The 12,408-nt window shown below is 35.7% G+C and overlaps 1 protein-coding gene across 1 annotated transcript in view; it reads left to right on the forward strand.

Moving 5' to 3' along the window:
- Window positions 1-12,408, forward strand: part of LOC130012428 (mucin-5AC-like) — a 539,248-nt gene that overhangs the window by 341,710 nt on the left and 185,130 nt on the right. The window contains exons 18-19 of the mRNA XM_056100369.1: window positions 859-1,044; window positions 10,176-10,252. The gene's annotated coding sequence lies outside the window, so the exon portion shown is untranslated. The remainder of the gene's footprint in view (window positions 1-858; window positions 1,045-10,175; window positions 10,253-12,408) is intronic.

Below are 12,408 nucleotides of genomic sequence, written 5' to 3' on the forward strand. Positions count from 1 at the left end.
CTCGCTCACATCTTCTTACTGCACAGCACGCGATATTGCCTAGTAAATACGGTATACATTACCGAAAATTGATAAACATTAATAAAAAAAAATATGACAACAAACAAAGATTTTATTTCGTGTATGGGTCGGAAATAAAATAATATTAATTTCTCAAGTTACATATTTATTTTTTTATCGGGAGGTTCACACTTCATTTGGCGGGTCCGTAAAACGAAAAATCAAAAAAGTGTCGCCTAAATCCATGATATTAAAAGTTTTGTATTAAAAACTTTTGGGGCAAAACTTTATAAAAACCAAACAAATTCTAATGGTTTTCTGATAATTACTTCATGAGTTGTTGCTCTTAATCAGATTTTAGTAAAAATATGCGACAACTCTTGTTGACTGCCCGGACGATTTAGCTGCTGTAGGCCTATGTTTTGTTGCCTGGCAACCTATCTTTTTAGCTTGTTCTCTATCCATCTCTTGCAAAATGTGGGCGTATCTTGCCTGGCAACCGCTGGTTGATGAAAAAATTGACCAAAATCACTTCGACAAAATGGAATTTTTCAGAAAATCTATGTATTTTGAAGTTGCTGGGGAAATCGGAGTAATTGTTACAAAAATGTGAAAATTGAAGCATAATTAGCCTTAAAGTTGTATTACATGAATTTACATCTACATGTTTGATAATTTTACTATGAAATTAAATAGAGCATCACAAAATAAAACCCACCACAAATGACATTTTCAAAGATTTGAAAAATCTTTCCAAATTTTGAATCTGTAAAAAGTTTGGTAAGGAGAATGATGAGATCTACTTGAAAAGCTAATAAGATCAAATGTATAATCATAATCTCAAAACGTTTGTTACAGATAAATATCGTATACCAGTAAAAGCTTGGGGACAGAATTTATTTTTAAGCGATACTGATAGTGCTAGTGGTGGTAGTAATAAGTCGCATGATTCGTCACCATGTAATAGTCCCAGATCAGTACTACGACGTCAGTTAGCTTCTAGTCAATCATTAGAAGATCTCACAGAAGAAGATGGTTTCACAGGTAACAAAATATACATTGAAATATGGTCGTATATTGTCGTCGCCCCCATCCATCACTTGGCCGGCGTCCACAATTGCTTGTGGACGCTCTAGAGGCTAAAGTTAATATCCGATATTGACTTTATATTTATATCCAGTGTTTATGGCCATGAGACGAAGAAGACAATTGATTTTTAGTGATTTCTGATGAATTACTGCCAGAGTTACGGCCCTTGATCACTTCAAAAAATCTTGTGGACGCTCTTTAGGCTAAAGTTAATATCTGATTTACTTTAAATTTATACACATTGTTTAAGGTCATGAGACGAAGAAGCCTATTGATTTTCAGCGATTTCAGATAAATACTGTCAGAGTTATGGCCCTTGATCACTTTGAAAAATCTTGTGACACTCTAGAGGCTAAAGTTATCATCCGATTGACTTCAGATTGATACACAGAGTTTAAGATCTTGATACGAACAAGTAAATTTTTATGACTTGAACAGCTAAATCCATGATATTAAAAGTTTTGTATACTAAGTGTTAGCATGGGGCAGAATTTATAAAAAACAAATTCTAATGGTTTTCTGATAATTACTTAATGAGTTGTTACTCTTAATCAGATTTTAGTGTATTATAAATGTTTCATTACCGAAAAAAGTAAAAATATGCGACAACACTTTAGCTGCTGTGGGCGTATGTTTCGTTGCCTAGCAACCTATCTTTTACATAGTAAAATTTCCACGAGAAATCCATGCAATATTAGGCAGATGTTCGAAGGTGGGGGTCGGCCGATTGAGTTCATACTCACAGGGTTTGGTCGTCCCATCAAGCCTACTGCCCAGCTAAAATCGCCGAGTTCAGAAATCAACCGTTTCCGAGATTCAGACCGATTACGTTTTTCGGCTGATTTTTGCCTTTTTTAAGCCAAATTTTAGCTATTTTTGTTGCACTACTACCACTGTTGCATGACTCTGGCGAACTAGGTTTTAGTTGTTCGTGATAGTCGGGTTCTTACCCTATCACATTATCATGGTCATACAGACATCCATAATTTGATTTCATTGATACACTGCTCAATATTAGATTTGCTCAAAGCATGCTCATTCGCATTTAAAGGATTCAAACTTAAATACAACTGGGTATCATCAGCATAAATATGATAGTCAAGACCATGTCTTTTAACAATTTTACCAACTGGAGCAGTGTAAAGAGTCTGGAGATACCTGAAATGTACCCTATCTTCAGATCGCGATAACTCCACTGGAGTTTGTGTCGAGTGGACGTTAAACCCCATTTCTCTCTCTCTCCCTTCAACAAGCTTTGCCAAAATATTTAGTCTCGGTGTGGTTTGGTATCCAGTCTACAAATCCAAGATGGCGTCTCCCAGTGAATATGGATTTTCGCAAATTCTGGATCTAAAATGGCGATCCTGATTAATTAAACATTTTTTTTTTTTCTATGAAAAATGAGAAATTTCAATTCAAAATTTAGAAAAACAGTTGTGTTAGAGCAGATGAAAGTCGACAATTATGTAAAACAGACCCAATTTCCATGAAAATCGCCTATTTAGCCTTCACCGTGACCTTCAATCGCGAGTTCATCAGGGATACAATTTGAAGTTCACGCGTTGCTCATTGACAAACCATATCTCTTTCGAAAATATTGAAAAACAAATGAGTTGGGATTTCAAAAAATTTCTTGTCAGACATATTACTGAAAATAAAGGGGTATAACTCTTATTGTTATTTAAACAGACAGATTCATACCACAATTAAAAATCATGTGTCAACAAAATATTCAAATCCCATACGTAATGAAAATTGCTTCACCTCGATATTTTGGATATTTAATTCCCCTGTCTTCATTAACCCGTAATGGTTTCAAATTTATGTTATTAATATTCGTACAAAATTACATGTTTTCGTAATACATTGATTGAATGAAAGCTTGCCGATCCTGCTTCGGCTTCAAATCCACAACAGTTATATTCCATCAAAATTACGTATCTTCGTTTATACGACAGCAAATGAATGCAGAACTTCCGAAATAAGAATAGTTTGTGATGTCAAAACATTGTTTTCTTCTTATAAAATGTCAACAAAATATTCAAATTCGCACGTAATACAAATAGGAACACCTAGCTATTTTTGTACGCCCACATTCTTGTGTAGAAGTATATTGTCGTGGCCCCTCTCGGCCCGTCCGTCAACAATTTGTTTATGGCACTCTACAGGTTACAATTTTTTTTATCCATTTTCAACAAAACTTGAAATATATGTATGTCCCTAAGAACTATACTATAATAATAAATTATCATCTTCACAACCACGTGATTTATTTAAAATTGTTCAGTCACTTACATCCGATACAACCCGAGGGCTTCCATCATCAACTGATGAACTTGGGCTTTCTGAGAGGTTTTGTTCTTTTTTCCAAACTAAAATATCTGATATTAGGAAAGGACTAGATAGTCTGGTTGACTCCGATTCGGAGGTTGAGGAACCACTTCCATCGTTAGAGTGCAATCTAAATTTATTTGCTACTGTTTCTAAAGAACAGGTCAAGAAGATTATACTTAAGAGTAAATCTGCTACATGTAATTCTGATCCTCTTCCAACCTGGCTTCTGAAAGAGGAGAACGTGTTGGAGCTTCTGCTTTTAGGGTGACCCACCATAAATAAATAGCTCCATATATCTCGACAATTACGCCACAATATTTATATATATGCCAAGCCTCAAATCAGTTTCACACAATTATAGTCACTAAAAAAACGATCATGTTGTACTTAATAAGCTATGACCATTAATCGTGTATAAATAATAGACTGAAAACTGGTTCCAAGAGTCGTCCATAACATCCAGACACTTTTGAGTAAAAGATAGGTTACGTGCCCTTGTTTTGAAATTAGTCTCGCTTAACCAGCCTATCGACCATTCTACGTCTGATTGACAGGTCGGGATAATCAAGACTACTTTTTTACGAAACATAACAGAAAGCTAGAACAAGAAATTGAATTTAGAAATAAGCACGTTAGGTAGCTCAACAATCGTTTTAAGAAGCTTGTAAAAGTAAAATGAAACTACTGCTAGTATCATGTTCCTGTCTAACCCGAGTGATTCAGAGATATTATTTGTACTAAACCAAAAGATGCCGCTCTTAACGGTACAGTTAATGATAAAGCGATTTAAAAAATGAAACGAACGTAATTTCTAAATCTGCTGTAATAACCAAGAAGCTTAATTTCACTGCTATTCAAAATCGTCAACAATAAATTTTTTACGGCTGTAATAGTTGATAGATTTGTAGAGAATTGCACGTGCCATGGCTATTTATAGTATCATACTGTCAGAAAGTTGGTCTCGGCACGGCGAATGTGCACGCTTCAGTGGTAGTCTCGAACTATCAGCGGTGGACTGTATTTCTGTGAGTACATGGGTCACCCTACTGCTTTCAATCATTACTGGCATTGTTAATGATTCTATAACCACTAGTACTGTTCCTGTATGCTTAAAGTCAGCTCTGATTTCACCTTTATTCAAGAAACCAAACCTTGATCCTCAGCTGTGTAAGAATTACCGACCTGTTTCCAACTTACCATTCATCAGCAAGGTTATTGAAAGAGTTATTGCTTCTCAAACGATTTACACGAATCACTTCAATCTGCTTACAAACAAGGTCACAGCACAGAGACGGCTCTACTTAAAATTAAAAACGATATTGACCTGGCACTGGATAGGAATCTAGCCCTGTCATGGATAAAGTCATATCTTCAAGATAGAACACAGAAGGTGCAAATAAACCGGTCTGTGTCTCAACCCTGTGCTGTTAGGATAGGTGTTCCACAAGGATCTGTATTGGGACCTCTACTTTTTCTTCTATACATTCTTCATATTGGTCAAATCATAAGAAGACATGGAGTACAAAACCACGGCTTTGCTGATGACACCCAAATATATGACTATTTTCAATACAACAACTATCTTGCTTCCAAGGATTCTATCAGTAGACTAGAGTCTTGTGTAATGACATTCGAGAATGGATGACCAGAAATAGGCTAAAACTTAACGATGACAAATCCGAATTTCTTGTCATATCATCAAAATCACAATCCAGTACATTGTTTAAAGCGGATTACATTCAGATCGGTGATTGTTCTATATCTCCCAAGAAGTAGGCTAAAAATCTGGGCTATGTTACCGATAAATTTATGTCCCCAGTTCCACAAATAAATAGTATCATACGGAAAATGCATCATCAAATGAGAGCTATTTCGAGAATACGCTCTAATCTTAATACTGATGCTTGCCAGAGTGTTGTTAGAGCACTAGTAACATCCCACATGGACTATGCAAATTCTCTTCTATTAGGAGCACCAGAAACAGCTTTAAACAGACTACAAATAGCGCAAAAACAATGCTGCACGTCTCATAACTAAAACACGAAAATTTGATCATATATCAGCTAAGTTACAGAAACTCCATTGGCTTCCAGTTCGAGTGAGGGTTCAATTTAAAGCTCTTGTGAATGTGTTTAAATCAATTTATTCTGACACCGCACCAAGTTATTTAAAAGAACTCTTTGATTTCTATACTCCCCGGCGATCCAACCTTTGTTCTTCAAGTGATCGTAGCTTATTGAGGATCCCCAAATGTACTAAGCGTTCTGGTGAATATGCTTTCTCCGTCAGAGCAGCTAAAATGTGGAATGATCTTCCAAAAACTCTTCGAGAGTACTCTTCCATCCAGAGTTTTAAGACTAACTTAAAAACATACTTATTTCAAAAATGTTTTTGAACTGTTTTGTTGTGAATGCGCTTAGAAACACTCATGTGTAATGAAGCGCTACATAAATCGAACAATAATAATAATAATAATAATCTCAGTTCCTTTTGATATTGGCATTTATCGGACTGTAACTTCATGGACTATGGCCCCTGAATTTACAAAAAATCATGTTTTTAGCTTGTGGACACTGGAGGTCACAATTTTTATCTGATTTTGATGAAACTTAAAAGGTATGTTTATAACCCAAAGATATTGGTTCCTTTTGATATTCCCGCATATCGAATCTTAACTTCCTGGATTATGGCCCAACATTGTACAAAAAGTCGCGTTTTTAGCTTGTAGCCCCTTTAGAGGTCACAATTTGTATTCGATTTTAAAAAAAAGTTTTAATTTATCACTAATGTTGGCGGAGTTCGAATTTCGTGAAAATCGGACCGAAACTGCCAGACAAAATGGCCGCTCCTCCTGAAAATGACAATAATCAGCGGAAAAACATAATCGGGCTGTATCTCAGAAACGATTGATTTCTAAAATCTGCAATTTTGACTTCGGAGTAGGCTGGATGGGTTGACCAAACCCTGTAAATATGAACTCAATCGGCCGACCCCCACCTTCGAACATTCTTCATTCATGCGTCCGTCCGTCCATTGTCCACAATTTCTTGTGAACACTCTAAAGACTGCATTTATCATCTGATTGTTTTGTAATTGATATATGTTGTTTGCATTAGTGAGATGATGAAGCCTATTTAATTTCAATAACTTCCGTTAATTTCTTCTGGAGTTATGGCCCTTGTTTCACTTTGTTGCACCTTGTGAATGCATTATTGACAAAAGTTATCAACCGATCTGTATGAAATTTATATGCATCATTTAAATTAGTAAAACAAAGAAGCCTATTGAATTTCAGCAATTTCCGTTAATTACATCTAGAGTTATGGCCCTTGTTTCACTTTGTTGAATCTTGTGAACGCTCTAATGACAACAGTTATCATCCGATTTGTTTGAAATTGATATGCATTATTTAAATTAGTGAAATGAAGAAGCCTATTGAATTTGATCAATTTCCATTAATTACGCCGTGAGTTATGGCCCTTGTACCTTGTGAATTCTGTAACAACAAAAGTTATTATCCGATCTGTATGAAATTTATATGCATCATTTAAATTAGTAAAACAAAGAAGCCTATTGAATTTGAGCAATTTCCGTTAATTACATCTAGAGTTATGGCCCTTGTTGCACTTTGTTGAATCTTGTGAACGCTCTAATGACAACAGTTATCATCCGATCTGTTTGAAATTGATATGCATCATTTACATTAGTGAAACGAGAAATCCTATTGAATTTCAGCAATTTCCATTAATTACGCCGTGAGTTATGGCCCTTGTTTCACTTTGTCGTACCTTGTGAATGCTGTAACGACAAAATGAAATGAAATGAAATGGGGTTTAAAGTCCTACTGTTCTGCTCCTATACTGGGCTAATGAAGACGGGCGTATACGCCATACAGTGTGCTATGAGGTAAATTTTGCCCGCGCAGCGGCACTATCGCCTACTCTTATATCGAATTCCAACTGCCAAGGGATCTTTTATGTGCATTCCAATGCATACATGGGACCTCGATTTTTCATCTCATCTGAAGGACTAGACAGCTGTCCTTGTCAGGTCCTCCGTTCTGCATCACTGACAAGGGGAAACCACGTCGGAAAAATCCATATGAACTTTCTCAGCCAATGCAGGGATCAAACACCCGACCTCCAGGCTAGCGAGCCAGCGTCTTACCCACTTAGCCACCGTGGCTCCCCTGTAACGACAAAAGTTATTATCCGATCGGTATGAAATTTATATGCATCATTTAAATTAGTAAAACAAAGAAGCCTATTGAGTTTCAACAATTTCTGCAGAGCGCTCTAACGCCAAAAGTTATCTCCCAATCTTTGTGAAATTTATATGCATGATTTAAATTAGTGAAACGAAGAAGCCTATTTAATTTCAATAATATTTGTTCATTATGTCAAGAGTTATGGCCCTTGTTTCACTTTATTGAACCTTGTAAACTCTCTAACGCCAAACAAAAATTATCTTTCGATCTTTCTGAAATTTATATGCATTATTTAAATGAGTGAAACAAAGAACCTTATTGAATTTCAGCAATTTCTGTTTATTATGTCTAGAGTTATGGCCCTTGTTTCACTTTATTGAACCTTGTGAACACCCTAACATCAAAAGTTATCTGCCTGTCTGTATGAAATTTAAATGATACATTTAAATTAGTAAAGAGAAGAATCCTATTGAATTTCAGCAATTTCCGTTTTATTATTTCTAGAGTTATTGCCCTTGTTTCACTTTGTTCAACCTTGGTAATGCTCGATTGATGAAAGTTATCATCCAATATGTATGAAAATTAATTGCATCATTTCAATTTGTGAAACAGAGGTCTAATGAATTTCAGTAATTTCCGTCAATAATTTCTGGGCGTTATTTGATGAATCTTGATGGTATTTAATACTTTCTGCATGGCAATCTATTAACTGAATATGTGTATTAGATTATAGATGGTAAGCTCAGTTTCTTTCCTTTTTTCATCAAATCTGAATGATAACCGGTCCCTAGTGAGAGTTATGGCGGTTGTGAACATTGTGAATGTTTGAATGACAAACGTGATCATCTGATCTGTATGAAATTTATATGCATTATTTAAATTAGTAAAACGAAAAATTCTGTCAAATTTTAACAATTTCTGTAGATTACTTCCAGAGTTGAGACCCTTGTTTCAGTTTGTAGAACCTTGTGAACCCTCAAACGGCAAAAATTATAATCTGATCTGTATGGAACTGTCTTGTAAAGGCCACCAATTACCTACAAAGGAATAGATATGTGACAACCCTTGCCGACCGCTCGGATGATTTAGCTGCTGTGGGCGTATGTTTCGTTGCCTGGCAACCTATCTTTAGAACCTTGTGAACCCTCAAACGACGAAAAATTATAATGTCATCTGTATGAAATTGTCTTTTAAATTCCCCTAATTACCTACAAAAGAATAATTATTAGGGATGATGATTTTCCGCGATCGTGGAAAAGCCGCAGAAAATGCGGAATTCACATTGTCAAATGGATTCGCAGAAAATCACGGAATCGTCCGAAATTGAAATGACAGATTGTGTCTATTTTTATCGCCCAATAAAATATCCCCTTAATATCATTGTTATAAGTCGTCTATCCAGTTTGTGGAAACACAATACGTAACCGTTACGATTTTTCAACATTTTAATCACGATCATCTACTATAATATTTATTCCTGCTAAAAGCAAAGTTCTAGTGCCCCCTATATTACACGGAGTTACATCCCCCTGATTTGTTTTTAATTACAGGCTTTTTTTTTTGATAAAATAAAAATAATCTATTGATTTTCTTCACAAAATGGGATAGATATTATGGAATATTTAACAAAGGTAGGCACTAGTATTGATGCGGGTACTAAATGATGAATTTATAACGGAGATTTGAGGCAGGGAATGTTCGATCGATGACAGCGATCTTCGTAGTAGTTGTAAGTCTGTCAAATTTACCGATGTCGGTGATGTATCATCAATCATCGATGCATTGCAAGTATCGATGTTAGCTCCCGATGCATCGACGTGTAAAATATTATTTGGTTGGTATCAGCACTGACGAGTTAATGGCTGTTACGTCAACAAGTGACATGGTTGTGAATATTGAATGTTCGAAAGAAGAATCAACACAGAAATTATTCTGATAGGCCTACTACGTTTTTTACCGGTTAATAACATATGTCGAGGATACACACACAGTAATGAGCAGACATTAATTTCATTAAAATTTTTATGACAATAATTTTCAAATAGTGTGACTGAAATCATGCTTTGCATAATACTGTAAAATTCAACAGATAGATTTTACTTCAATCACAGTTTTCCAAAATTGTAGTCAATGGATATTCACACACTGCTAATCAAAACTGGACATTGCTAATCAATTTGCCTGAATTTAGCCTATCTAACTTGATTAGCAGTTCTGCTAATCAAGTTCGAAAAGTTATTGAGACCCCTGGTGAAGGATCATACTGAATCAAAGAAACATCGATCGGCCATAATGGATTCAGTGATAGGCCTACCCCCATGTGTTTCTGCTGTGAAATGGAATTGACTAAAATCTGAAATGGAATTTGCCCATATCTGAAGTGGAAAATCATCATCCCTAAATTATGCGACAACCCTTGTCGACTGCTCGGACGATTTAGCTGCTGTGGGCATATGTTTTGTTGCTTGGCAACCTATCTTATTTGAAGAAATAGACACACATTGTTTGTATGTAAAAAAGTAATGGGTATAATGTTATTTGTTAGGTAATGAATGTGATAGACAGCTAAAGAGAACAATGACAGTAGGTGATGAAGTTTTAGATGTACCTGGTATATTGAAGGTAAGTCATCTTTATTAATCTAAACAGTCATATTTATCAGATGTAAGAATCTGCAAATTAAACACAACTATCCGCTTTAATCAAACCTGTATTATGTCAACCGGAACTTTGTTATAAGTTTTTATTATACACTTACATTCGTTTACTAAAGTATGCCCTTCCCTGCCAAATGTAAACATTTCAGTCACCCTTAGGACTGTGTCTGCAAGGTTAATTTTGTGTTCCCATCAGTGATGGGATTTCAAGATTTTTCTTGTCGGATATTTTACCGAAAATAAAAGGGCATAACTCTTAACGTTATTTACGCAGACAGATGCATACCACAATTAAAAATCATGTGTCAACAAAATATTCAAATCCTGTACATAATAAAAATAAGTGAACCTCGCTATTTTTCATATTTGTTTCCCGTACTGTATTCAAATTTATGTCAGTAACATTCCTACACATTTTCGTAATGCATTGAATGAAAGCTTGCCGATCCTGCTTCGGCATCAAATTCACAACAGTAGGCCTAATATTCCTGCAAAATTACGTGTGGTTGTTTATACGGTAGCAAATGAATGCAGAACTTCCGGAATAAGAATCGTTTTCCTCTTCATAAAATGTCAACAAAATATTCAAATCCGTGCGTAATAAAGATGGCAACACCCCACTTTTTAAACGCCCACATTGAAATGTGGTCGTATATTGTCGTCGCCCCTGTCCGCCATCCGGCTCTAGAGGCTAAAGTTAATATCTGATTGACTTTAAATTTATACAAAGTGTAGGTCTTGAGACGAAAAAGTCTGTTGATTTTCAGCGATTACTGATAATTACTGCCAGGGTTATGGCCCTTGATCACTTTGAAAAATTTTGTGGACACTCTAGAGGCCAAAGTTAATATCCGATTGACCATAAATGTATACACAGTGTTTAAGGTCATGAGACGAAGAAGCCTATTGATTTTCAGCGATTTCCAATAATTACTGCCAGAGTTATGGCCCTTGATCCCTTCAAAAAATCTTGTGGACGCTCTAAAGGCCAAAGTTCATATCCTATTGACTTTAAATTTATACACAGTGTTTAAGGTCATGAGACGAAGAAGCCTATTGAATTTCAACGATTTCCGATAATTACTGTCAGAGTTATTGCCCTTGATCACTTCAAAAAATCTTATATCCGATTGACTTTCAATTTATACACAGTGTTTAAGGTCATGAGACGAAGAAGCCTATTGATTTTCAGCGATTTCCGATAATAACTGCCAGAGTTATGGCCCTTGATCACTTAAAAAAATCTTGTGGATGCTCTAGAGGCTAAAGTTAATATCCGATTGAGTTTAAATTTATACAAAGTGTTTGAGGTCATGAGACGAAGATTCCTATTGATTTTCAACGATTTCCAATAATTACTGCCAAAGTTATGGCCCTTGATCACTTTGCAAAATCTTGTGACGCTCTAAAGGCTAAAGTTATCATCCGATTGACTTCAGATTGATACACAGAGTTTAAGATCTTGAGTTGAACAAATATATTGATTTTCAATGAATTTTTATGACTTAGAACAGTTAAATCCATGATATTAAAAGCTTTGCATACAAAACGTTAGCATGGGGCAGAACTTTATAAAAACCAAACAAATTCTAATAGTTTTCTGATAATTACTTCGTGAGTTGTTGCTCTTAATCAGATTTGAGTGTATTATAGATGTTTTATTAACGAAAAAAGTAAAAATATGCGACAACCCTTGTTGACTGCCCGGACGATTTAGTTGCTGTGGGCGTATGTTTCGTTGCCTGGCAACCTATCTTTGTTTTACTTATTGAAATAAACTGTTTCAATTCCAACCAACTTTATCAGCTAATCCATTCGAGCACGAGAAACAGCTCGCCTCTCAACATCAAAGAGCAGAGCTAACTGTGTGTGCCCCTCAACATCAGAGAACAGTTCTGTGTGAAAATCGTGCACGAACCGACACAGAACCTGTGGTTTCTTAGTGCTGTGGAGTAAAATAATAAAGCTATTTCATACGATGGAAAACAAGCGGCTATATGAACAAGCGTCTCAATATTAGGTCATATATCAGTATTATTCTTTCAAAGACGAGCTAGTTACACAGAGTTTGATCGAATCTGAATAATGTTCGGCAATGGGCAATATCACCGTGGGTGGAAG

The sequence above is a fragment of the Patella vulgata genome, chromosome 4 (assembly GCF_932274485.2).
Source record: "Patella vulgata chromosome 4, xgPatVulg1.2, whole genome shotgun sequence".
Classification (NCBI taxonomy): Eukaryota; Metazoa; Mollusca; class Gastropoda; family Patellidae; genus Patella; species Patella vulgata.